The sequence below is a fragment of the Mobula hypostoma genome, chromosome 26 (genome assembly GCF_963921235.1).
Source record: "Mobula hypostoma chromosome 26, sMobHyp1.1, whole genome shotgun sequence".
NCBI lineage: Eukaryota > Metazoa > Chordata > Chondrichthyes > Myliobatiformes > Myliobatidae > Mobula > Mobula hypostoma.
This window is the reverse complement of record NC_086122.1, coordinates 8,816,254-8,841,586: the sequence shown is the minus strand read 5'-3', so window position 1 is coordinate 8,841,586 and position 25,333 is coordinate 8,816,254. Positions and strand designations below refer to the sequence as shown.

Genomic DNA, 25,333 nt, shown 5'->3' with positions numbered 1-25,333 from the left:
CGAATTTAATGAACTCTTAAGAGTGACCGAACAAACTGGAGGTGGAAAAATGAGATGTACTGTTATTGAAACACGTGAATGAGAGGAGATTGACAGGGTAACCGCTCAGAGAATGTTTCCTCTCAAGAGGCAATCTAGAATTAGGGAGTTAGATTCAGGATGTGGACCTTTAAAATGAAGAGAAGAAGTTTCTAATCTCAAAGGATAATGATATCTTAAAATTCTCTACCCACAGAGCTGAAGAGGCTGTCATGGATAGTTGTTGCACTTCAGGAAAGGCAAAGGTATAAGAAATTGAACAGGAACGTCAAAGTCCTATCACCCAAGAAATTACTGAATTGAAAAGCAAACAATTCCCATTTCTTAGTTTGGTGGAGATAAACACTCAGGACATCAAGGTCATACATGTTCTTGCCCATATAAAAAAAATGAAAGGATGCTAAGAAGCTAACTTATTTACCAAATCCAAGTGATGTTTATAAAGACAACTAGGTGCAGTTAATCGTATAACTGTGTTCCAATTCTTAGCCACGAGTCACAACATACCAGTACAACAATTTCAAAATAGAAGATGAATATCCTATGACCTATTTCTGAAAATGGAACAAAAGCCCAGGATCTCAAATGAAGAACAACAATTTTGACCTTCTCAGACTAGTGTTTAAAATGTCTACAGCTGTTCCTCACCCAGATGGCACCATAATCGCTTCTTTATTTTTATAGCTATAAATGCTCTGGGGTTAAATTTCGAGATTAAGCTCCCAATAATGGAGTCACAGCCTGAAAAACAACTGCGCACAGGCAAGGGCTACATCACCTGTTTGAACCATCACCTCTCACTATGGCAAAGGAACATTAGATGCAATCATTCAATCAACGTCAAGAGATAGCCAAATGCCTCACAGTAAACACAGGTTTGATGGATCACTCAATGATTACAGATAGCACAAGACCTACTAAGATCAGAATGATACCCAACATCCCACTCCTAAAGTCAAAAGAACGTTCGCTGAACTCCTTTAGAAAAGGGAACCAAATCTGCAACCAGTACTTGAGGCGCAGTTTCACAAAAGCCTGATATAAATATTTTACTCTTGTACTAAATCCCATCATAATAAATGCAAACATACCTTCCTTATACAGGTTACATTTGCCTACTGGTGTTCAGTGAAATGCATACAAGCATACCCAAATCACATTAAACAGTGTTATCGCACATCGAGTTATTTAAAGTACTATCTATCAAAATCACCTGTCCCTCCAACATCATTTGACCAAACCTCCCACTGCTATCCTCTCCTTGTGATTCTTCTCTCCCCCAAGTACGACCCCCATCGGTCCTAGCAATTCTCTGCTATGGTAACCTTCTATCACCTTCAACTACCTACAATATTGGAAAAATGAGGAGGAAATGGCCTTTCCTGCCAGTCATCTTTGTTCTCATGCATGGTGGAATATCAGCCAGGGAATTTGATTTAATCTACTGGGTAAACTTAAGAGTTGAATATTCCAAAATTTGATAGCAGCTAACTAAACCTTAACTCCATTCATCTGCTATCAGAGTGAATTTATACAACTCTCAGCTCCACCAGATTCCCAAAGTGGTAAGCCCATTTGGGACCAAGGTGACAACTAGTGTGTTGTGCCCACTGGAGCAGGTCAGGACACTGCTGCATTGCATCTTGTACAGGTGTGAAAGGAATTTTAGGGTTTAGACGCAACCACAGGAAAAAAAAACAAGTATGTATAGAAAGTATGAGTGAGTGTGTGCATATGCACATGAAAGGGAGGACCCACGCTTTCCATAGAACATGCATAAAAACTGCAAGTTAACATTTTTCAAATGGAGTATTTAACAAACTAAATCCAAATGACTAGTTTTATGCCTAAGTCTTCATTACTCACATTTTTATCTAAACCTGATCTGTGCAATGTTCTTTTCCCTCAAGCCACAAATCCTTACAAAGCCCAATAAGTCAATTTATCTTCCTTGTCTGGAGAAGTTCTCTTAGCACTTCCATCGTATTCCAGCAATTCACACAATGAAAAGCTCAAAATCCCAATGCATAACCCCTTTTCATCTCCAGGTCCATCTCTTTTGCCTTTTATGGCCTTATTGGCACTCAGTACCAGTGCTTGCTTGAACTTTCCATATTCCCAAACTCCGAAAATCCTTTGCACTTGTCCTGCCCATATTTTTTACCTGGTTACAATGAAAATTCTGTGCTCTTAAATTCATCTTGTCCAGACACACTCAGTTTTGACTACTTCTTCCAAACACAAACACCTCTCAATCTTTTCTTTGAATACCTTATGGAATTTTTTTAAAAATCATTTTTACTGGACTAACAATAATCAAATGTTAGATGGAGCTATATGTTAAAATGGCAGCACAAACAGTGGATGGAAAGCAAAAGAGCTAGCAGGAAAATAAAATGTTTTATATCTGTGGCAAGATACCAAGTTATCAGAAGATTGAGGCTGATAAGAAAGACAATGGGGAAGCATTCAAGATGCTAATCAGAGAGAGATGAGAGAGATTAACGGAAAGAGACACAGTTTCGAGTATTGTTTAGACTTGTTGCTTTGAACCTGAACCGTTTGAAGTTTGATGGACAGGCGATACCCTAGCAGGGGGATAAAAGGCACAGGTTCGCTAAGGCAAGGGACACACCGCGACACCACGAGATAACGAGACCCTGGAAGCGGTGTGCCCCCACAAGTTGGTAGGAGTTTTTGGAGGTCTGGTCGCGGGACCAACCATAGACCCACAGAGTGCGAAGGTATAATCGGCGGGAATCTGGTGTGTGTGTCCACCCTTGCCTGGGTGCTGGGTTCACCACAGAAGAACGATTGTATCCGGAACGGAGGGGTCACGGTCGGTGACCTCAGAAGACATTACAAAGGGCTCACCCGAAAGCTAACTGCGAGGAAAATCAAAGGTCTGTTGAATCCGATTTGAATATCAGCATTCACTCTCTCTCTCTCCCCAACGGCACAACAGCGATTACTGCGAACTGAACTAAACTGAACTGAACTCTGTGTCACTTGAGACTGATCATTTTACCCCTAGACTGCGATAGAGCTTGATTGATCCCATTATCCTAGTTCTGTGTACATGTGTTTTACCATTGCTAACCTGTTGCATTTATATCCTTATGATTAGAGTACTGTGTTGCTTATTTCTTTAATAAAACTTTCTTAGTTCCAGTAATCCAGACTCCAACTAAGTGGTCCATTTCTGCTGGTTTGGCAACCCAGTTATGGGGTACGTAACATATCAAATTTACATTGACCTATCAGCACCCCTTTATTGAAAGTAACGTCACAGGAATCCATAGCTACTAGCTCCCTCAAAAAGGAGTAGCAACAACAAGGACTTTGACTCAGCCTTTTAGTTCAGCCTTTTACTCAGTGCCACTAACTCCATATTCCTCAGTTCCCTTAATAACTTAATATCTGTGCCACTAACTACTGAAAAATCAGTGTAACAGGCCCATTAAAGCACCACCATTTCAGCCAAGCTGATGGTGGGACAAATCATACCGAAATTTTAGAAAACATAAAATGGTCAATGGCTGCCCTAAGACGTTTACAATGGTAATATTTAGCAATTACGATGCAGTTAAGGTTCAGGATGTATGGTCTCAACCAGAAATATTGACTCCTCATTCCTCTCCAGAGAAGCTGCCTGGCCTGCTAAGTTCCTCCAGCATTGTGTGTCTTATTTTTCAATTAAATGTTCTTTTACAACATTTGCCCCATTACATTTATAAAGTACTTGCAGTGTATATAAACAAAAGTTGGAAGTCACCCATAAGCGACTTCAATTAGCTACAAGATGTTGCCAATGCCAAACCACCCATTTGCCTTTCTGCATGTTTGTCAATAAAGAACCTATACTTCAAGCCACCCAGCTTCTCAGTGTAGACTACAGTGTAGGCTTTGGTAGAAATGTCTGGCAATGGGAGTCGGGCTAAGGGTGGGAGTGATCAGTGAAATAGAAAGAGGACATAAATAAGATGACAGCCGGCCAAGTTACGCTTACTGGCATAGATGGCTGCCAAACCCAGCAGAGACATTGATTCTGAGTGCCTAACATATCAAAACCATTCAAAAAAGACAACTAAAAGCCAATTTATTTTAATTAAGTCATCAAAATGAGAACTCTATTATAATTAAAAAGAAACATTTTTACCTGAGCTAATTCAAAGTATAAGCTAGCCAACGTGTACCCTGTAGCATCTCATCTCCCTTTAATAAGGTTGCAGCTTAAGATTCAGGTCTAACAAGGGATCGATTCACAAAAATCCTCACCATTAGTGTTAGCAGACTGCCACCCTGCTCATGCCGTCAGCATCAGAAGGATCAGAAGGATACAAATTCACAATAAACTGGATTGGTCAAAGAACACTGAGGCTGTCTACAAGAAGGGTCAGAGCCGTCTCTATTTCCTGAGGAGATGGAGGTCCTTTAACATCTGCCGGACGATGCTGAGGATGTTCTACGAGTCTGTGGTGGCCAGTACTATCATGTTTGCTGTTGTGTGCTGGGGCAGCAGGCTGAGGGTAGCAGACACCAACAGCATCAACAAACTCATTCGTAAGGCCAGTGATGTTGTGGGGATGGAACTGGACTCTCTGACGGTGGTGTCTGAAAAGAGGATGCTGTCTAAGTTGCATGCCATCTTGGACAATGTCTCCCATCCACTACATAATGTACCGGGTGGGCACAGGAGTACATTCAGCCAGAGACTCATTCCACCGAGATGCAACACAGAGCGTCATAGGAAGTCATTCCTGCCTGTGGCCATCAAACTTTACAACTCGGGTCAGACACCCTGAGCCAATAGGCTGGTTCTGAACTTATTTCCTGGCACAATTTACATATCACTATTTAACTATTTATGGTTTTATTACTATTTATTATTTATGGTACAACTGTAACGCAAACCAATTACCCCCAGGATCAATAAAGTATGACTATGACTGATGGGGAATTATTCAAGAATGGCTGGCAACCACAAACATTTAACACTTAAACAGAAGTTCCACATAGAGTAGTTCATCCCTACAAAATCCAACACTTTTTTGGCAATTCTGTCAAACACTTCCTTGCCTTAAACAGATCTCAATTATCCCCCCCACTTCCTCATTCAACTACCCTTTCCTTTTCCAGGAAAAGGAGTACCATACTGTTCTTTTATTCCTGTATATTATTATTTTGTGGTTCTGGCCCAGCTTTGCAAATCTGGTTTTGCATAAACCGGAAGTCCAGAACCTTTCTGTAACAAAAACTACATAACAGACCAAATCTGACAACATATAGCGTCAGCATTTCAGTTTTATTCAGTCCTGGATAGGTCTGTAGTCTAGTGTAGTTTTTGTGGGGCTTTTTTTTCGTACGTAGTTCAGCGTAGTTTTTGTATTGTTTCATGTAGCACCATGGTCCTGGAAAACGTCCCATTTTTACTATGTTCTGTACCAGCAGTTATGGTTGAAATGACAATAAAAAGTGACTTGACTTGACTTATCATCCTACCAATATAGCATGGTGCTTAATTTCCTTCACTTATGGGCTAGTTATCATACATTGGTCCTTTAGGTAACTGTTCTAATCTTCTAAATTGCACATTCCTGAAAGACTGTATCAGCTAGCTCACCAAGTGTGGCTCCAGTCAAGAGATTTTTTTAATATATTGCACATGTACAATACAATTTCTTCAGGACTGGTCTGCAAACAGTTCTTCATGACTAAATTTAAACTCTTAAAAGACTTTAATTAAAGATTTCTAAAAGGGTTTTGAATGGGATCACTCTGGAGTGCAACCAGCATTTCAGCGTACTTGAAACAAATAGTATGTGTATCACAAAAATGGCATATAACTGAACACTTATTAATCATCTCATTAGCAATAACCTCTAATTCTCAGGGTCAGGAGTAAGATGACAGAAAAGAGATAGATCTGCATCCTCAAATATGTAAAGGATGTCATCTTACCGATACAGCTCTGGCAGTAATCAGGGACAAAGGTTATCCTTGCAGGAAATGCTCCATACAGCTGATGATGAAGTCCAAGAATCTGAAAAGAAAGAAAAAAAATACATTGGTTGGATTGCTGACTTAATATTATTCAATTTGTTCCCAATGGATAGGATGAACCTCCAGATATCATCCAGTCATCAGAATATCTGAAACAAGAGAAAATCTGCAGATGCTGGAAATCCAAGCAACACACACGTACAATCCTGGAGGAACTCAGTAGGCCAGGCAGAATCTATGGAAAAGAGAACAGTCGACATTTTGGGCCAAGACCCTTCATCAGGACAGGAGGGAGAGGGGGAAGAGGAGGGAGAGGGGGGAAGAGGGGGGAAGAGGGGGGAGGGGGGAAGGGGGGGGAAGAGGGGGGAAGAGGAGGGGGAAGAGGGGGGAAGAGGGGGGAAGAGGGGGGGAGGGGGAGGGGGGGAAGAGGGGGGGGGGGGGGGGGGGGGGGGGGAGAGGGGGGAGGGGGGGAGGGGGGGAGAGGGGGGGAGAGGGGGGAAGAGGGGGGAGGGGGGGAAGAGGGGGGAAGGGGGGAGAGGGGGGAGAGGGGGGAAGAGGGGGGGGGGGGAAGGGGGGGAGGGGGGAGGGGGGAGGGGAGGGGGGAGGGGGGAGAGGGGGAGAGGGGGGAGGGGGGAGAGGGGGGAGGGGGGGGAGGGGGGGGGGGGGGGGGGGAGAGGGGGGGAGGGGGGAGGGGGGAGAGGGGGGAGGGGGGGAGGGGGGGAGGGGGGGGGGGGGGGGGGAGAGGGGGGAGAGGGGAGGGGGGGGGGGGGGAGGGGGGAGGGGGGAGAGGGGGGAGAGGGGGGAGAGGGGGGGGGGAGGGGGAGAGGGGTGGAGGGAGAGAGGGAGAGAAGATGACGGATCAGAGTAAGAAGGTGGGTTGAGGGGAGGAAGAAACTCAGAACATCTGAGATTAGTTTACACCACATTTCCAATGTAACTGAGGAGAGGTTAAGAATGTTGAATGTCTCCTAAAAAAGCATAAAAACAATTGTTCCATCAAATAATTCAGAAATCACATGTCGCGGGTGAGATATTACAGCTGGTGTTCCACAGGGCTGGTGTTGGGATCACTTTGTACTCTATAACGATTTAGATGACGGAATAAATGGCTTTGTTGCCAAATTTGGAGATGATACGAAGATCAGTAGAGGGGCAGGTAGTGTTGAGGAAACAGGTAAGCTGCAGAAGGACTTAGACAGTTTCAGGGAAAGTGCAAGAAAGTGCCAAATGAAATACGATGTCGGAAAATGCATGATAATTTGGTCGTAGAAATAAATGTCTAGACTCTTTTCTAAATGGGGAGAAAATCCAAAAATCTGAGATGCAAAGGGAGCCTAAAAGTTAAAACTTGCATGTTAAGTCGGTGATTAGAAAGGCAAATGCAATGTTAGCATTCATTTCAAGAGGTCCTGAATACAAGAGCAGGGATGCGATGCTGAGGCTTGATAAGGCACTGGTGAGACCTCATCTTGAGTACTGTGCAACACACATAAAGTAGCTGGTGAATCAGGCCAGGCAGCCAACAGTTTTGGGTACTTCATCTAAGAAAAAAGTGCTGGTAATGGAGAGGGTCCACAGGCAGTTCACAAAGATGGTTCTGGAAATGAAAGGGCTATCATACGATGAACGTTTCATGGGTCTGGGTCTGTACTTGCTGGAATTTAGAAGGATGAAGGGGGATTCTCATTGAAACTTTCGAACGTTAAAAGGCCTAGACAGAGTAGATTGGAAAGAACGTTTCCCATGTTGGGGGGAGTCTTGGACAACAGGGCACAGCTTCAGGATAGAGAAGTGTCTATTTAAAAGAGATGAGGAAAAGTTTCTTCAGCCAGAAGGTGGTGAATTTGTGAAATTTGTTACCACAGGCAGCTGTGGAGGCCAGGGCGTTGGGTGTATTTAAAGCAGAGATTGATATGTTCTCGATTGGACGTAGGATCAAAGGTTATGGGAAAAGGCCAAAGAATAGGGTTGAGGAGAAGGAGAAAGGATCAGTCATGATTGAATGGCAGAACAGACTCAATGGGCCAAATGGCCTAATTCTGCTCTATGTCTTATTGTCTATGGTCTTATTACGAGAATTATGAGATTTGCCTTGTGAAGGGACTAACAAGATGGATGGAAAGCAACAAGAGGCATCACTGCCAACAATAAAGGCACAGAATGATAACGTTTTAATGAGTATCCAAGTAATGCAGAGCCAGCAAGGTAAATGCTTGTAGAGCAAGAGGTTAGAGATGAGAAAGCAAACATCGAGTGTGGCAATAATTTTACATCTAAGGCAACAAGAGACGGACTGGAATTCGATGGAGATATGTAACAAAAGTGAAAAACCAATTGGTCTAGGTGCAAGAACAGTTCCAAAGCTTGTGAACAACAGAGATTACGGATAGCTGGAGGTTTACTGGAAGTGCAGAGCAGAACAACAATGGATTAAAAATAAGCTGTAATAATAGCTAAAGCTTTAGCAGCTCATTGATAATAATGATAGAAGGAGACTAGTGCCATGAAGAATTAATTTAGGTTATTCAGGATTCTAGTTCATTATATTAACTAATGAAGACGGTGGAACTTGTGCAAGAAACAAAGAAAATTAGGGAGTCGGCAGTAATGTGATAGAATTCACCCTGCAGTTTGAGAGGGAGAAGATAAAGTCAGATGTATCGGTATTACAATGGAGTAAAAGAAATTCTAGAGGCATGAAAGAGGAGCTGGCTGAAGTTGATTGGAAGGGTACACTAGTAGAGATGACGGTAGAATAGTAATGGCTGGAATTTTGGGGGCAATTCCATGGTAGCATTGTGACTGGCGCAACACTATTACAGCTCGGGGTGTCAGAATTCGGAGTTCAATTCAGCCATCCTCTGTAAACAAGTTTTTACACTGCCACCCTTGTACACATGGGTTTCATCCGGGTACACCCGTTTCCTCCCACAGTCCAAAGACATACCGGTTAGTAGATTAATTGGTCATTGTAAATTGCGTCATGATTAGGCTAGAGCTAAATCTATGGGTTGCTGAGCAGCACGACGTGAAGGGCCGGAAGGGCCTGTAACAAGATGCACCACTCAATAAATAAAATTCCAAAGATGCAGAATAGATACATCCCAAAGATGAAGTGGTATTCTAAAGGAGGGAAAAGGCAACCATGGCTGACAAGGGAAGTCAAAGACAGGACGAAAGGAAAAGAGAGAGCATAAAATGTAGCAAAAATGAGTGGAAGTTAGAGGATTGGCAAGTTTTTAAAACCCAACAGAAAGCAAGTAAAAAAAGCAAGGAGAAAAAAGATGAAATGTGAAGGTAAGTGAGCCAAATATTACAGAAGAGAATACCAAAAGTTTTTCAGATATAAAGAGTAAAAGAGAAGTAAGAGTGAATACTGGACCTCTTGAAAATGACATTAGAGAGGTAGTAACAGGAGACAAAGAAATGGCAGACAAACTTTAGTATTCTGCACCAGTCTTCACCATGGAAGACACTAGCAGTATGCCCGAAGTTCGAGTATGTCAAGAGGCATAAGTGAGTATAGTTGCAAAGGAGAAGGTGTTTGGGAAGCTGAAGAGTCTGAAGGTAGACAAGTCACCTGGACCAGATGGACTATAACCCAGGGTTCTGGAAGTGGTGGCTGCATAAATTGTGGAGGCATTAGTTCTGGCCTTTCAAGAAAACTTCCTTAGCACTGGAAAAGTGTAAATGTCACTCTAAGAAGGGAGAGAGCCAGAAGAAAGGAAATTATAGGCCAGTTAGCCCACCTTCAGTGGTTGGGAAGATGTTGGTGTTCATTATTAAGGATGAAATTTCAGGGTACTTGGAGGCGCATGATAAAATAGGCCAAAGTCAGCATTGTTTCCTTAAGGGAAAATCTTGTGTGACAAATCTGTTGGAGGAAATAACAAGCTGGAAAGACAAAGGTGAGGCAGTGGAAGTTGTTGACTTGGAATTTTAGAAGGCCCTTGACAAGGTATTACACATGAGATAAAATACAAGAGTCCATGGTATTGCTGGCATCGGAGACGGCCTATAGGAGGTTCATGTAATGACTGAGAATGAAAGGGTTAATAAACGAGGAGTGTTTGATGGCTCAGGGCCTGTACTTGCTTGAGTTTCGAAGAATACGGGGGGGGGGGGTGGAATCTCATGGACCTATCAAATACTGAAAGGCCTAGACAGAGTGGATGTGAAGAGGATGCTTCCCATAATGGGCGTGTCTAGGACCAGAGGCACAGCTTCAGGATTAAAGCATGTCAACTTAGAACAGAGATGAGAAGGAGGAATCCCTTCAGTTAGAGGGTGGTGAATCTGTGGAATTCATTGCTACAGATGGCTGTGGAGGCCAAGTCATTCACTACAGTGGCATGCAAAAGTTTGGGCACCCCAGTCAAAATTTCTGTTACTGTGAATAGCTAACCGGGTAAAAGATGAACTGATTTCCAAAAGGCATAAAGTTAAAGATGACACATTTCTTTAATATTTTAAGAAAACTTTATTTCCACCTTTTACAGTTTCAAAATAACAAAAAAGGAAAAGAGCCCGAAGCAAAAGTTTGGGCACCCTGCATGGCAGTACTTAGTAACACCCACTTTGGCAAGTATCACAGCTCGTAAACGCTTTTTATAGCCAGCTAAGAGTCTTTCAATTCTTGTTTGGGAGATTTTCGTCCATTCTTCCTTGCAAAGTTCTATTCAAAAGGTTCAAAGGAACATCTAAACAAGCCTGATGCATTTTGGAAACAAGTCCTGTGGACCGATGAAGTTAAAATAGAACTTTTTGGCTGCAATGAGCAAAGGTATGCTTGGAGCAAGAAGGGTGCAGAATTTCATAAAAAGAACCTTCTCCAACTGTTAAGCACAGGGGTGGATCGATCATGCTTTGGGCTTGTGTTGCAGCCAGTGGCACGGGGAACATTTAACTGACAGAGGGAAGAATGAATTCAATTAAATACCAGCAAATTCTGGAAGCAAACATCACACCATCTGTAAAAAAAAAAGCCGAAGATGAAAAGAAGATGGCTTCTACAACAGGATAATGAACCTAAACGCACCTCAAAATCCACAATGGACTATCTGAAGAGGCGCAAGCTGAAGGTTTTGCCATGGCCCTCACAGTCCCCCGACCTAAACATCATCGAGAATCTGTGGATAGACCTCAAAAGAGCAGTGCATGCAAGATGGCCCAAGAATCTCACAGAACTGGAAGCCTTTTGCAAGGAAGAATGGGTGAAAATCCCCCAAACAAGAATTGGAAGACTTAGCTAGCTACAAAAATTGTTTACAAGCTGCGATACTTGCCAAAGGGGGTGATACTAAGTACTGACCATGCAGGGTGCCCAAACTTTTGCTTTGGGCCCTTTTACTTTTTTGTTATTTTGAAACTGTAAAAGATGGAAATAGAAATGTTTTCTTGCTTAAAATATTAAAGAAATGTGTCATCTTTAACTTTGCCTTTTGGAAATCAGTTCATCTTTTACTTGCTTGGCTATTCACAGTAACAGAAATTTTGACCGGGGTGCCCAAACTTTTGCATACCACTGTATATCTAAAGCAGAGATTGATAGGTTCTTGAACAGTCAGGGCATCATAGGTTATGGGGAGAAGGCAAAGAATGGGGTTGAGAGGGATAATGAATAAACTACAATAGAACGGCAGTGCAGATTCAATGGGCTAAATGGTCCAATTCAGTTCCTGTCTTATAGTCTTCAAATGGGTTTCACCTTTCTAAAGTGAAGTTACGGATCCTTCTCAAGTTGATGTGAAACAAGCATTAACAACATTGTGACAATGGAAAAGACATATGGTAATACAGTGTTAGAGAACATGTTGTGAACAACACTGCAATCACCAAGGGACAAAATATAGAAACAAGGAAAAATCCTTTAAGCATTTTCAGATTAAAGTAACTTGCTTTCCAGCTGCTACTGCAGAGATTCTCCGGCTGTTATCCGAGGGAGTAGAACTAATTACAGTCTGATGGAGTTGGAGAAAGGCGACAGAAAACAAGAGCAACATGACAAGATTGCGCCAAGGTTATGGGATGATTAAGAATGGATGGGCAGTTGTGATTTTAATGAGAACAAGTTTGAATATGTCTCAACAGAAACTCAAAAGAAAATTTCGAGGACCGAAGTAGAAAAAGATAAGGCATTAAAGGAGGACTATGTTTACAAAGCATTTAACCATATCAGCAACAATATGCACAATTACCATTTTTATTCTTATCCTTATTTTAACAATCTCTCTGATCTCTTACACTTGTATCAAAGGAACTGTAAAACCACATGCAGTAGGTGCAGTAATATAACACATATCCTTTCTATAACACATAGGTACAATATAAATGCACAATTCCTATACACAATTATAGCTAAAATATCCTTCTGTATAATATTGTTACTGTGCTATGAAATTTCTTTGGAATATTTGGCTATATTGCTTCAGAAAGCAATACTCTATTAAAAAAACTGCAATAATTGCATTATTCAACTATTTGGAATGGTTCAGGTAACCAGTACCTGGTTCACCAGGTAATATTCATCATGCTCCCTTTCAACTCAAGGGAGCAGCAGTACAAGCTCTTCCTTTCAAATTACCTGGTTCACTGACAATTTATCATATTGTGTAATCTTTTACAAGGGGAATTAGAAGAGTGTTGCAGCATTAAGTCATAGTCATAGTCAAACTTTATTGATCCTGGGGGAAATTGGTTTTCGTTACAGTTGCACCATAAATAATAAAAAAATCCATAAATAGTTAAATAGTAATATGTAAATTATGCCAGTAAATTATGAAACAAGTCCAGGACCAGCCTATTTGCTCAGGGTATCTGACCCTCCAAGGGAGGAGTTGTAAAGTTTGATGGCCACAGGCAGGAATGACTTCCTATGACGCTCTGTGTTGCATCTCGGTGGAATGAGTCTCTGGCTGAATGTACTCCTGTGCCCACCCAGTACATTATGTAGTGGATGGGAGACATTGTCCAAAATGGCATGCAACTTGGACAGCATCCTCTTTTCAGACACCACCATCAGAGAGTCCAGTTCCATCCCCACAACATCACTGGCCTTACGAATGAGTTTGTTGATTCTGTTGGTGTCTGCTACCCTCAGCCTGCTGCCCCAGCACACAACAGCAAACATGATAGCACTGGCCACCACAGACTCGTAGAACATCCTCAGCATCGTCCGACAGATGTTAAAGGACCTTGGTCTCCTCAGGAAATAGAGACGGCTCTGATCCTTCTTGTAGACAGCCTCAGTGTTCTTTGACCAGTCCAGTTTATTGTTAATTCGTATCCCCAGGTATTTGTAATCCTCCACCATGTCCACACTGAGCCCCTGATGGAAACAGGGGTCACCGGTACCTTAGCTCTCCTCAGGTCTACCACCAACTCCTTAGTCTTTTTCACATTATGCTGCAGATAATTCTGCTCACACCATGTGATAAAGTTTCCTACCGTAGCCCTGTACTCAGCCTCATCTCCCTTGCTGATGCATCCAACAATGGCAGAGCCATCAGAAAACTTCTGAAGATGACGAGACTCTGTGCAGAGCATGAACATGCAATAGTTCAGAAAATCCTGTAATCCGGCACAATCCCAAGCATTACTGGAGCATTACTTTGTATTGCATTGGGATTTGCTCGTCAGGTCAGAGGATAAAAAGGGTAACAAATGTTAGGAATTCTTTATCCGAGGCCTGTTGAAGCACAGTTGCTCAGCATTTTCCAGAGGTCAATAATTTTTTGGGTATTAGGGAAGTAAAGGAATACAAAGCTAGTTCAGGAGAACACAGAGGCAAAAAGATCAGTCACGATCTTATCAGATGGCAGAGCAGATGTCAGGGGCCAAATGATCTACACCTGTTTCTGCTTCTTACATTCTTGGCATATGGAATAAACGACTGTCCAAAACCCGACTGAATGGTTCAGGGGTTTCTATACCTTGGGCTAGTTATTACTATACATTAAAACCAAAAATAGATTTCAGCCTGTCACATACTTTCAGGTCTGCATTATATTTATAATGCACGTATCACGGACAAGTAAAATTGTTCCATATGATACGGGAGTCAAGGTTGCCATTCCAGCACATTCAGAGATATTTTCAGGTTCACTAATATCCATACCACATTGATGACACAGGAAACTACAGAGCTTCACTCACAAAGAGGAGGCAACGAGGTCAGGAAAATTTTAACAATGTGACAAAGAACTAGTCAGAGACACACACAATATCTAGAGTGAGAGTCACCTTTGTGCTGACAGTGGCAGTAACATATTCAGAGCTAAAACCAACCATGAATAGGATGAATACTGCCTATCCTAGATGCTTGCAAGTTAGGGAGTACAGAAGGAGGTAGATTTTTCGAATTATTTTAGCTGTGCACTGGTGAAAGTTCATGACAGCACCATACCCAACTCCCAATTTTAAATTAAAGGTGGTCAGGTTAGGTGAGGGAGAGAGAAACAATGCCAAGTGGAAATCCTTAGTCCCAAGAATAGTGAGCCACTGTGAGCTACAAGTACTAGTATTCTGATTCTTAAGAGACAAAGACAGATGCTCTATGATGAATGAAGCATATCAAACACATTCTTTTTGAGCTTTACCACAGCAAAGCTGATAACTAAGAAGTTTTATGAAAAAGAATTCCCAAATGTAGAAGGAAACTACAATTACAAAAAAAGTCAGTTCTTCGGGGAATATTTGATCAAAGTCACAAGAAATTCATATGCACATGGAATTTTGACACGTGCGCACTCTGGTTAATCATAAGTTAGTTTATGATCCCAGAACTTATCTGCAATGGCTTTGAAGTAATTAACTTGCTTTCCTTACCTACCACAGCTCAGCGCCTGGGAACGAAAAGTCACTCAAGCAGCTGCAGCTGTTCATATTAAATGTTGTCCTCTACTCCCACCTAAACTAAGCCAGTTTATTTCTGATTATTTGTGCACTCTATGGCCTGGCAGTAAGAAGCAGTGATAACACATCAGAGTTTTGTTATTGTCATAGAAACGACACGGACTGGACTTGGACGCAAGGGGATACTTGAGGCAATGAAGCATGAAGCAATAGCACCAGCTGTCCCTTATTTTCACACACTATCAAGGTCAGAACCCAATAAAAGTGAACTATTGATTCAGATAAATTAAATAAATCACTGCTTGTTAACTCTTGCCATCACCACACAATAATCAGCACAGCTATTTCCAAACCTCAGCAAAAAATATATATTCCAACATCTAGTGCCTTATGCGGTTTAATGCAGAGTATGAAACAAAACCCAAAGTGCAGCTGAATCACAGGCAGGACACATCATGGAAAACTTCACTCATGCAGTTTAAAGCTTCGTCTCGACTCCATGGCTAACCGATTACACCGATACTTTCTTGCAATGTAATTTATTCATAAGAATAATAGATAAAGACCAAACATTGGGCTCTCATAAGTTCTAGTCTGTCGGCACAGAATCACAATAATGGCTGCGGTTCCATCGCTGACTTTAAGGAGTTTGTACATTTTCCCCATGACAGTGTGGGTTTCCTCCCACAGTCCAAAGACCTACCGGTTGGGAGGTTAATCAGTCAGTGTTAACTGTCCCATGATTAGGCTAGGATTTTATATCTGGGGTTGCTGGGTGGCATGGTTCAAAGGGCTGGAAGGGTCTATTCTGCACTGTATCTCAAATTTTTAAAAACGATTTGGTTCTTGCTCTTGTGCCCCATACAATATTTATCAAATATCCTGGGAGCTTCCACCTGGCACAGTATGTGCATTCAAAGGGTTTGAGCTGCTCTGGCACACTGCAGTGTATCACATTACATCAGTTAAAAGATTAAGTACTGTTACTTGCTTTAATTTTAATTTACTGGCTCTAAATTACATGGCTAACTCAGAGGGCAATTTCCTACACTCCCTCAATTCACTGGAGTCGTTTTCCATCCCAAAGCTGGGCCACAACTCAATGCAACAATGGTCCTTTGCCGCCACAGATGCTGCTCAACCCGGGTCGGAGTTCCTCCAGCAATTTACTTTTCACTCCAGACTCCAGCATCTGCAGTCCCCTGTGTCTCCAGGCTGTTTTCCATATTTTTTACTCCTTGCTTCCAGATAATGCACCTGCTCCCAATTACCAATTAGTGCAATCATGTTCAGCATATTACCTTCCAGCAAAATTGAATGTTAAACAGTACTCTATTCAAAAGCCTTCTATATACAAATTAAATGATGAACATTCCTAAATGCTTCAAAAGTGCAGAATGAGAAATAAACTAATGGTCAGGCAAGAAATTACGCATTAGAAATGGTCAAAAGTTACAGTGAAGTTTTGAAGGAGACAAAGTAGGAAATGGCAGAAGTTCCTGTGCAAGACCACAGTAGTTGAAGATTTAGACAATAATTAAAAAAAAGTGTGGGTATAGCCAGTTCTAAGGAAAAGTTCAGGGAAGTGTTGTGTTAGATGTTGTTACAGACAAACGTTAGCAAGTAGAATTTAAACGCAAGGATGCAAATTTCAGTGGGAAAATGATAATCTTCCTGGTCTCAGAAGGTAATGGATGAAATATGGTCAAACAAGGGTACATGTATCATTTAACTGAATTTGAAATAGCTGAACCTCCAGCTACTGAAAGATGGAAGGCTGAGATGCTACCCAGGAGTGTACTGGTGGTGGTGAAGGCACAGGTTTAAATATACTTTAATGGCTATGAAGTACATGGCTCATGATGAAATTTGTAATGTTGTGGCATTACCTACAAATTATATACAATGGATTCCAGTTAACTGGAACAACTCAGCACTAACACATTTTTGGCCTAATCAAGCCATTGCCTCAATTAGGCGAAGTTTCATGGAAATAGTTAAAAAGGTATATTAAAAAAAAGACAAACTGCCATCTAACTGAGTAACAAATATTGTATTCAAATGAAACACAGAACAATTATAACATTATCAATACTATTACAGTACTATACAACTGTATTAGTTCCTAATAGCTATTGATGGAGGAATTCATCCAGCATATGCTGCCATGTTCTTTTGATAAATATTGACCAGGGTATTTGCTATAATCCTCCTGCTCTTTGCCCAAAAATAACACCAAAGGGTCTTTTACACCTGCATGAGAATGCAAACAAGGCTTTAATTTAAATGATTCATTTGAAGGACAGTGAGTCCAATATTCCCACATACATTTGGTGCTGCGCGTCAGCAGAAATTGAGTTCAAACTCGTGGAAAGGGCAATCAACCACTAACCTGAGAGAATATTTTCACCAAACTGTGATTCTATTTAGCTAATTTGTAATTTAGCTATTAGATTTAGCTCAAAGCTCTTTCCTCTTTATATTCTTATCAAGGAGACTTGAATAATGCTTAAACACCTCTTATGGTAAAAGCTCTATGCATTAACTGTGCATAACCAGATGACATTCATCCTCATTCGGGGTACTAACTGACTAAGAATAATAAAAAACACACTAAAAGCAATTATAGAGTTGTACAGCACAGAAATAAGCCCTTCAGCCCAACTGGTCCATGTCGGTCCCAGCATCTTCCCTGCTCCCAGTTGCTCACATTTAGCCCATAACCCTCCAAGTACCTATCCAAATGCCTATTAAATGTTGCAATTGTCTAAAATATATCACCTTGCACTTATCTAGTTGAAACTTATTTGCCATTCCTCAGCCCATCGCCCTAACTGATCAAGACCTTTACTAATTTTGATGAGCAATTTGAGTATGCCTTGTGGTTCTTTAATCTCTTTTGCTCACTTGCCAATCAGAAAATTATTCCACCACACACAAATGAGCAATCCTTCACTTTAACCTCTACTTGCAATTTCTGATATTTACTTTTGTTTTCTGAGCTGTTCTTAAATGCATCTATGCAAGCCACCTGAAGTTTACTTGTTGAATGAGGTTCCATGTTCTCACCATTCAATGAACAAGAAACCCAAATTCCCTTATGTAATTTTTGAGACTATCTAATCCCTTGGGCACCAGTTTTTGATCTATTTTCCTAATTTATTTATTACTCTGTCTTGATTCCTTTCTGTTGCCTTCAATTTCTATGTAAATAGGTTGTTTACCATCAGCTTCAATTTCCTTTAGCATTATTCATTCATGACATCTCTTTATATAACTTTTGTGTATGTAAATGGTTGGAATAACATTTGTCACCTATATAAAAACTGACATTCATTCTACAAACTGTAAACACAAAAATATTACCTCTTTGAAAGCACGGACATACATGGATTTCTTTCCCGTAAGACACTCAAAGTATTTCCCTCCCTCCAGCCACTGCCCCAAACAAGGATTCCACCTTAATGACTTTATTCAAATATATGAAGTAAAACATGATGTATTCATGAGCTTTTCTAAGTGGTAACCTTTCTCCTGTTCAACAATGTCTCACCTTGACCTAAACTGCCTGCAGTAATGGATGGTATCCTAGGTGGAAGCACCAAGACTGATTGAATGACAAATGGTAGGAGACGCTTGTTACCTTCTTTTTGCTGCTATCACTGCCAGCTACACATCCCCACTTTGCTATCACCAGCACGCTGCCATTCCTGTGGTAAGAGAGATCAGTTCCTTGAACTGGGCCTTGAATTTCTCGCTATTAGACTGGGGAAAGTGGGTGCTATTTTGAGTCGCGAAGTGCCAGTTAAGTGTAGGGAATGAAGTCTCTTTTTTACTGCTACATCAGCAATTCGAGGGTGGTAAATGAGCTAAGCACTTAGCGTCTCGGTTACGTTCCCACCTGTCTCAGCTAGCCTCACAGCGAGAAGTGATAATGCTACTAACAACTGGGACACAGCAAAGTGCTTAGCCCAGCAGCACTGTGGCTTCTATTCCACCAGTTCAACTTTTCAAAAAGACTGTTATTGCCTCAGAACAAAGTTAAATGACAGGTTTGAAAGCCACTTTATAGTCTTGCATTTCTGCACTTAACAGTTTGCTTTGTGAGGCCTCTAATGGGAATAAAATAGGTGTTTTTATGCAGTGAGTGTGTACAGCCGAGGGACAGCTGTAGCTAAAATTGAAGCTAAATTCATGCTCCATGGTCCACCCTGTGCCATAACCTGCAAAGGGATTTTGTAGAATCAAGGTGAGGAAAATGCTTTCTATTGTTTTCAACATTCTGTGGCACAGGCAGAAGAAAGGGCCAAAAAATTATTCCTGATCAGAATCAGAATCAGGTTTATTATCACCGGCACGTGACGTGAAATTTGTTAACTTAGCAGCAGCAGTTCAATGCAATACATAATATAGCAGAGTGAGAAAAAAAATAAATAAAATAAAACATAATAAATCAATTATGTATATTGAATAGACAATTAAAATGTGCAAAAACAGAAATACTGTATATTAAAAAAAAGTGAGGTAGTGTCAAAGCTTCAAAGTCCATTTAGGAATCAGATGGCAGAGGGGAAGAAGCTGTTCCTGAATTGCTGACTGTGTGCCTTCAGGCTTCTGTATCTCCTACCTGATGGTAACAGTGAGAAAAGGGCATGCCCTGGGTGCTGGAGGTTTTTAATAATGGACGCTGCCTTTCTGAGACACTGCTCCCTAAAGATGTCATGGGTACTTTGCAGGCTAGTGCCCAAGATGGAGCTGACTAGATTTACAATCTCCTGCAGCTTCTTTCAGTCTGTGCAGTAGCCCCTCCATACCAGACAGTAATGCAGCCTGTCAGAATGCACTCCACAGTACAACTGTAGAAGTTTTTGAGTGTATTTGTTGACATGCCAAATCGCTTCAAACTCCTAATAAAGTATAGCCGCTGTCTTGCCTTCTTTATGACTACATCAATATGTTGGGACCAGGTTAGATCCTCAGGGATCTTGACACCCAAGAACTTGAAGCTGCTCACTCTATCCACTTCTGATCCCTCTATGAGGATCGGTATGTGTTCCTTCGTCTTACCCTTCCTGAAGTCCACAATCAGCTCTTTCGCCTTATTGACGTTGAGAGCTAGGTTGTTGCTGCAGCACCATACCACTAGTTGGCACATCTCACTCCTGTATGCCCTGTCATCAGATGCTAACTTACCCAAGGGCAGAAAAGTACACTATGTTACAAAGCTGCTTATTGGAGTCAGAAATTTATAGGTAAGTGGAGCAAACACAAATAATGGCTTAAAAGGGTACAGAGGAGATTTACCAGGATGCTGCCTGGTTTAGAAAGTATGCATTATGATCAGAGATTAAGGGAGCTAGGGCTTTACTCTTTGGAGAGAAGGAGGATGAGAAGGAGACATGATAGAGGTGTACAAGATAATAAGAAGAATAGATAGAGTGGATAGCCAGCGCCTCTTCCCCAGGGCACCACTGCTCAATACAAGAGGACATGGCTTTAAGGTAAGGGGTGGGAAGTTCAAGGGGGATATTAGAGGAAGGTTTTTTACTCAGAGAGTGGTTGGTGCGTGGAATGCACTGCCTGAGTCAGTGGTGGAGGCAGATACACTAGTGAAGTTTAAGAGAGGAATCTAAGGTGGGGGCTTATATGGGAGGCAGGGTTTGAGGGTCAGCACATTGTGGGCCGAAGGGCCTGTACTGTGCTGTACTATTCTATGTTCTATGTTCTAGGTTCTATGTTCTAAAATGGGAGAAACAAAGAACAAAAAGAGTGACCAAAGAGGCAGATAATTCAAGAGGGAGAATGCAGCACTAATCAAGAATTAGACTGCATCGGCAGAGGTGAACCCTGAAGAGACGGGGGGGGGGGGGGGGAAACTGTAAAAATTACATATATAAACCATTGTTTAGGAGTTTGATGGTCCAAAGAATTTTACACCTCAAGGTACACCCGAGATATAGGTACACTTGAAACATCAGAGATGTGGCAGCTAATTTGCAAATATCAGTCAAGGTGAATGGATAGTGATATTGATAGGGGAATGAATACTAGCCAGGATACCTGGGATAACTCCTCACTGTTAAATTATAAGACCTTATATATAGGCAACAATGGATTATCAGTTTAAAACTTAACTGCTCAGATCTCTATAGTACGAAAACAAAACACTTTCTTAAAATTACTCTGCTACAAACCAAGACCCAGGCAGCTATGAGAAGGGAAAGACCAATATTAAATGAAAATCAAACAAACACAGCCACTGGAAATCTGAAATAGAATAAAATGCTGGAAAAACTCATCAGACAGCAAAGAGATAAAACTAGTCTATGTTGAAGAGCTGGAGGGGGAGCAATGGATGGAATAATAGGAAACTCTCCAATATAGTGAAATAATATAGCTATAAAGGGATAGATAAACTCCGCTGAGTAATGTTGCTAACTCTGTAAAGTCTGGATAATGTTGTACAGTCTGACACACTGGCCTACTGCTACTCCCAGTAGTAATTCTCCTCACCACCCCCACCCCCACACCCCAGCAGATGCTCTGGCCTGAGTGGCGTTTCCAGCATTTAATCCTGTTTCAAATTTCCATCATCTGCAGTTGTTTTTTTTAAAATCACCAGCAGGATCTGAAGCAACTTCAGATTCCTCCCCTCCCCCCTCACCACAGATGCTGTCTCCTGCAGGGTATTTCCAATATTCATTTTGCTATCTCAAAGATCCACAATTTTTATTCTGCAAATATCCAAGACCCCGTCTTCCTCCATGGTAGACAAAATGCTTCATGAGTGCAAAGAAAACCTAGACAAAAACAACAGGAATTCTGCAGATGCTGGAAATTCAAGCAACACACATCAAAAGTTGCTGGTGAACGCAGCAGGCCAGGCAGCATCTGTAGGAAGAGGTGCAGTCGATGTTTCGGGCCGAGACCCTTCGTCAGGACTAACTGAAGGAAGAGTGAGTAAGGGATTTGAAAGTTGGAGGGGGAGGGGGAGATCCAAAATGATAGAAGACAGGAGGGGGAGGGATAGAGCCAAGAGCTGGACAGGTGATAAGCAAAAGGGGATACGAGAGGATCATGGGACAGGAGGTCCGGGAAGAAAGACAAGGGGGGGACGGGACCCAGAGGATGGGCAAGAGGTATATTCAGAGGGACAGAGGGAGAAAAAGGAGAGTGAGAGAAAGAATGTGTGCATAAAAATAAGTAACAGATGGGGTACGAGGGGGAGGTGGAGCCTTAGCGGAAGTTAGAGAAGTCGATGTTCATGCCATCAGGTTGGAGGCTACCCAGACGAAATATAAGGTGTTGTTCCTCCACCCTGAGTGTGGCTTCATCTTTACAGTAGAGGAGGCCGTGGATAGACATGTCAGAATGGGAATGGGATGTGGAATTAAAATGTGTGGCCACTGGGAGATCCTGCTTTCTCTGGCGGACAGAGCGTAGATGTTCAGCAAAGCGGTCTCCCAGTCTGCGTCGGGTCTCGCCAATATATAAAAGGCTACATCGGGAGCACCGGACGCAGTATATCACCCCAGTCGACTCACAGGTGAAGTGTTGCCTCACCTGGAAGGACTGTTTGGGGCCCTGAATGGTGGTAAGGGAGGAAGTGTAAGGGCATGTGTAGCACTTGTTCCGCTTACACGGATAAGTGCCAGGAAGGAGATCAGTGGGGAGGGATGGGGGGGACAAATGGACAAGGGAGTTGCATAGGGAGCGATCCCTGCGGAATGCAGAGAGAGGGGGGGAGGGAAAGAAGAGCAAGTTACTTTGCAAAGTGCAAAGCTGAGAAGCCAAAGTAATTTAAATGAACGTAGAATATGAAGACAATGCTCCATTTCTCATCACTTGCTAACTTGATTTTCAACAGAAAGTTGACCCAACATGCTTTGTCCTTCCAGAGCAATGGTAAACAATGGAGCTAGCTCAGAATCCACATGGAAGCTCAGCAAAAGGCAGGTCATCTAGAACATATGTTGATGTGGATGCCCTGCCATCTTGCCAAATTTCCATAAATTTGATCTGCTTTAAGACCTCAAAGCTCAATATTAATTCCCTTATTAAAACCTGCAGCACACAATTCAAACCAGATGTTACTATCTGAGCTTCAAGGGGAAGTCTGCACATCTTGCAGAAATCCTGCACATCTCCAAGCACACAGCAAATCAACTATGCAAAAAGGAAAGGCACAAAACCCAGCAGTCACAAAGGCAGATTTCTAACTAATTTTTCCCCAGAAATTACATGCTTAAGCCTCTTATGGATTGATTATTTTTGCCTTTACTACTACTACTAAGCACAAATTGACTGGCCATTTCCCAGCCATCTTCATTTAACCTCTTCAATCTTTCCCCAGATGCCACTCATACATGAGGACACTGATTCTGATGTGGGCGAGTTGCCATAACTACTTGCAACTCCAAGCCAACTGGCAAAAAAGCTGCTATACTCTGTGCAATACCCTGGATGACACATAATCATTTACAGTTTTACAATGGAAAGAGTCATATCCAAATGGAGTCTCAACCTTACCAAAGGATCCTAAATACCTGAAGTACCTAAATAGCTGTGCTAGGATCCCTATGCAATAACATAGCCCTAAAGTCATACTGCATGAAATAAATAGGTCCTTCACAAGGCAACACCGAACATCAAACCCACATCTGCACAAATTCTACATTAATTCATTCTTTTTCACCTCAATTTTTAATCAACTTCCCCCACCCCCCATATTCTACTATAACTTTCACATTAGAGGAAATATTTGTGACCAAATAACCTACCAACGAGCAAATCATTGGGGCATGAGAGGAATCTGGAGCACAGAGTGGAAACTCAAGTAGTCAAAAGAGAATTTCATGCAAACATCACCCTAGGTTAGGGTGGAACTCAACAGCAACTTGGTCTTAAGTAGCATGTTTAACAAAGAAAAACACTGTAAAACACTTACGATTAGATTTTTTAAAAAAAACAACTGCAGTAGTAAAGGAAGGGAGATCTATAAAAATTTGATCAAAGAAATCAAAGAGTAAAGCTAAAAAGTGCATTTGAAAATATCTTTACTTCATGCATCAATGTGTTGCTGCCAATGAAGTACAAGTCCACCTTCACTAATCCGACCACCTGTAATCCAGTTCCTTCGATAATCTGCACTGATTTCAAATTTTCCATGCAACTGTAATCTCAAATTTTCCGGGCCACCGTACCAATCTGCTGCGCATTGTTTTGGTTGCACTAGATCTATTCACGTGTTGGCACGGTAAGCACAGACAGGCGATTCCTGCTTGTTTTCCTGCATTTATTAATATCATTTGCGTGAGGCGCGGCTGCCCGGCACCCACCTGTCTCACCCGCCAGTGACGGGGAAGCTGGCGCGTGCTGGGTCGGTCCGCCTTCTCACCCACCTGCCGGCAGTCGCGCACTGCCCTCCGGCGTCGCCCAGCTGGCGCTCCATTCTCTTCTGCCTACGATCAGACGTGGCGACCCGCTGAATTTAAGCATATTACTAAGTGGAGGAAAAGAAACTAACGAGGATTCCCTCAGTAACTGTGAGTGCAATGTAGTCTTTGGGGTAACTGCAATTCTGTGTCTTTGCTATCGCTTAGCTCATGCTTGAGTGCTGGTAGTGGGTGCACTTATTTTTTGCCGGTGGGGAGAGGGGATTGTTGCTCGCTGTCGCTTACGTGCGGGGGGGGGACTTAGGGGTTCTAACATTTAACTGTTATTCATTCTTTGGGGCACTCCTCTGTTTTCAAAGATGGTTGCGAAGGAAAAGCATTTCAGGATGTATATTGTACACATTTCTCTGACATTAAATGAACCTTTGAATCCTTTGCTATTTTAAAGGTATGATGAGGTGGTTAGCTATTGCTTAATGTGATCCCTCTGTAATTCGGCATTTTCACTAATCCGGCACTCCTCAGGTCCCAATGGTGCCGGATTATAGAAGGTCGACCCATACAATATTTCACAACAACATTGGAGACCATTTGGCCCACCAAGTCTACATCAACTCTAAAAGCAATCCCATCTCCCTACTTATTTCCTCATAACCTAGCTGTTTACATATACCCGTGGACAATCTCCCACTATCCAATGACATCAGGGATAATTTGCAGTAGTTAATTATCCCTAACTGAAGCATTTGGGAGAAACCAACCAGTCACAGGAAAAATATGCAAACTTTATATAGATAGTCCTAGGAGGTTGGAATGGAGCTCGTGCTGTTGAAACTGCACCTATATCTGTAGCACCAAGGTACTGTCACAGGAAATATTAGGAAGGATGGGAGTGGGATGCAGATTAGAAAGTGGCACACTGGAAGAGAAACATGCAGTGTATTACTGGAGAAGTCGACACACTTTGCAGAAATCCCACTCATCTTCTGACACAAAAATAACTAGAGAATTCCAAAACACAGTCACCTGAAGGCACAGCAAAA

The 25,333-nt window shown here is 42.0% G+C and overlaps 1 protein-coding gene across 5 annotated transcripts in view; it reads right to left on the bottom strand.

Annotated features, from left to right (window-relative positions):
- Window positions 1-25,333, bottom strand: part of thrap3a (thyroid hormone receptor associated protein 3a) — a 120,654-nt gene that overhangs the window by 47,237 nt on the left and 48,084 nt on the right. For all 5 annotated transcript variants that reach the window (XM_063033822.1, XM_063033827.1, XM_063033825.1 and 2 more), the window contains exon 3: window positions 6,001-6,082. The gene's annotated coding sequence lies outside the window, so the exon portion shown is untranslated. The remainder of the gene's footprint in view (window positions 1-6,000; window positions 6,083-25,333) is intronic.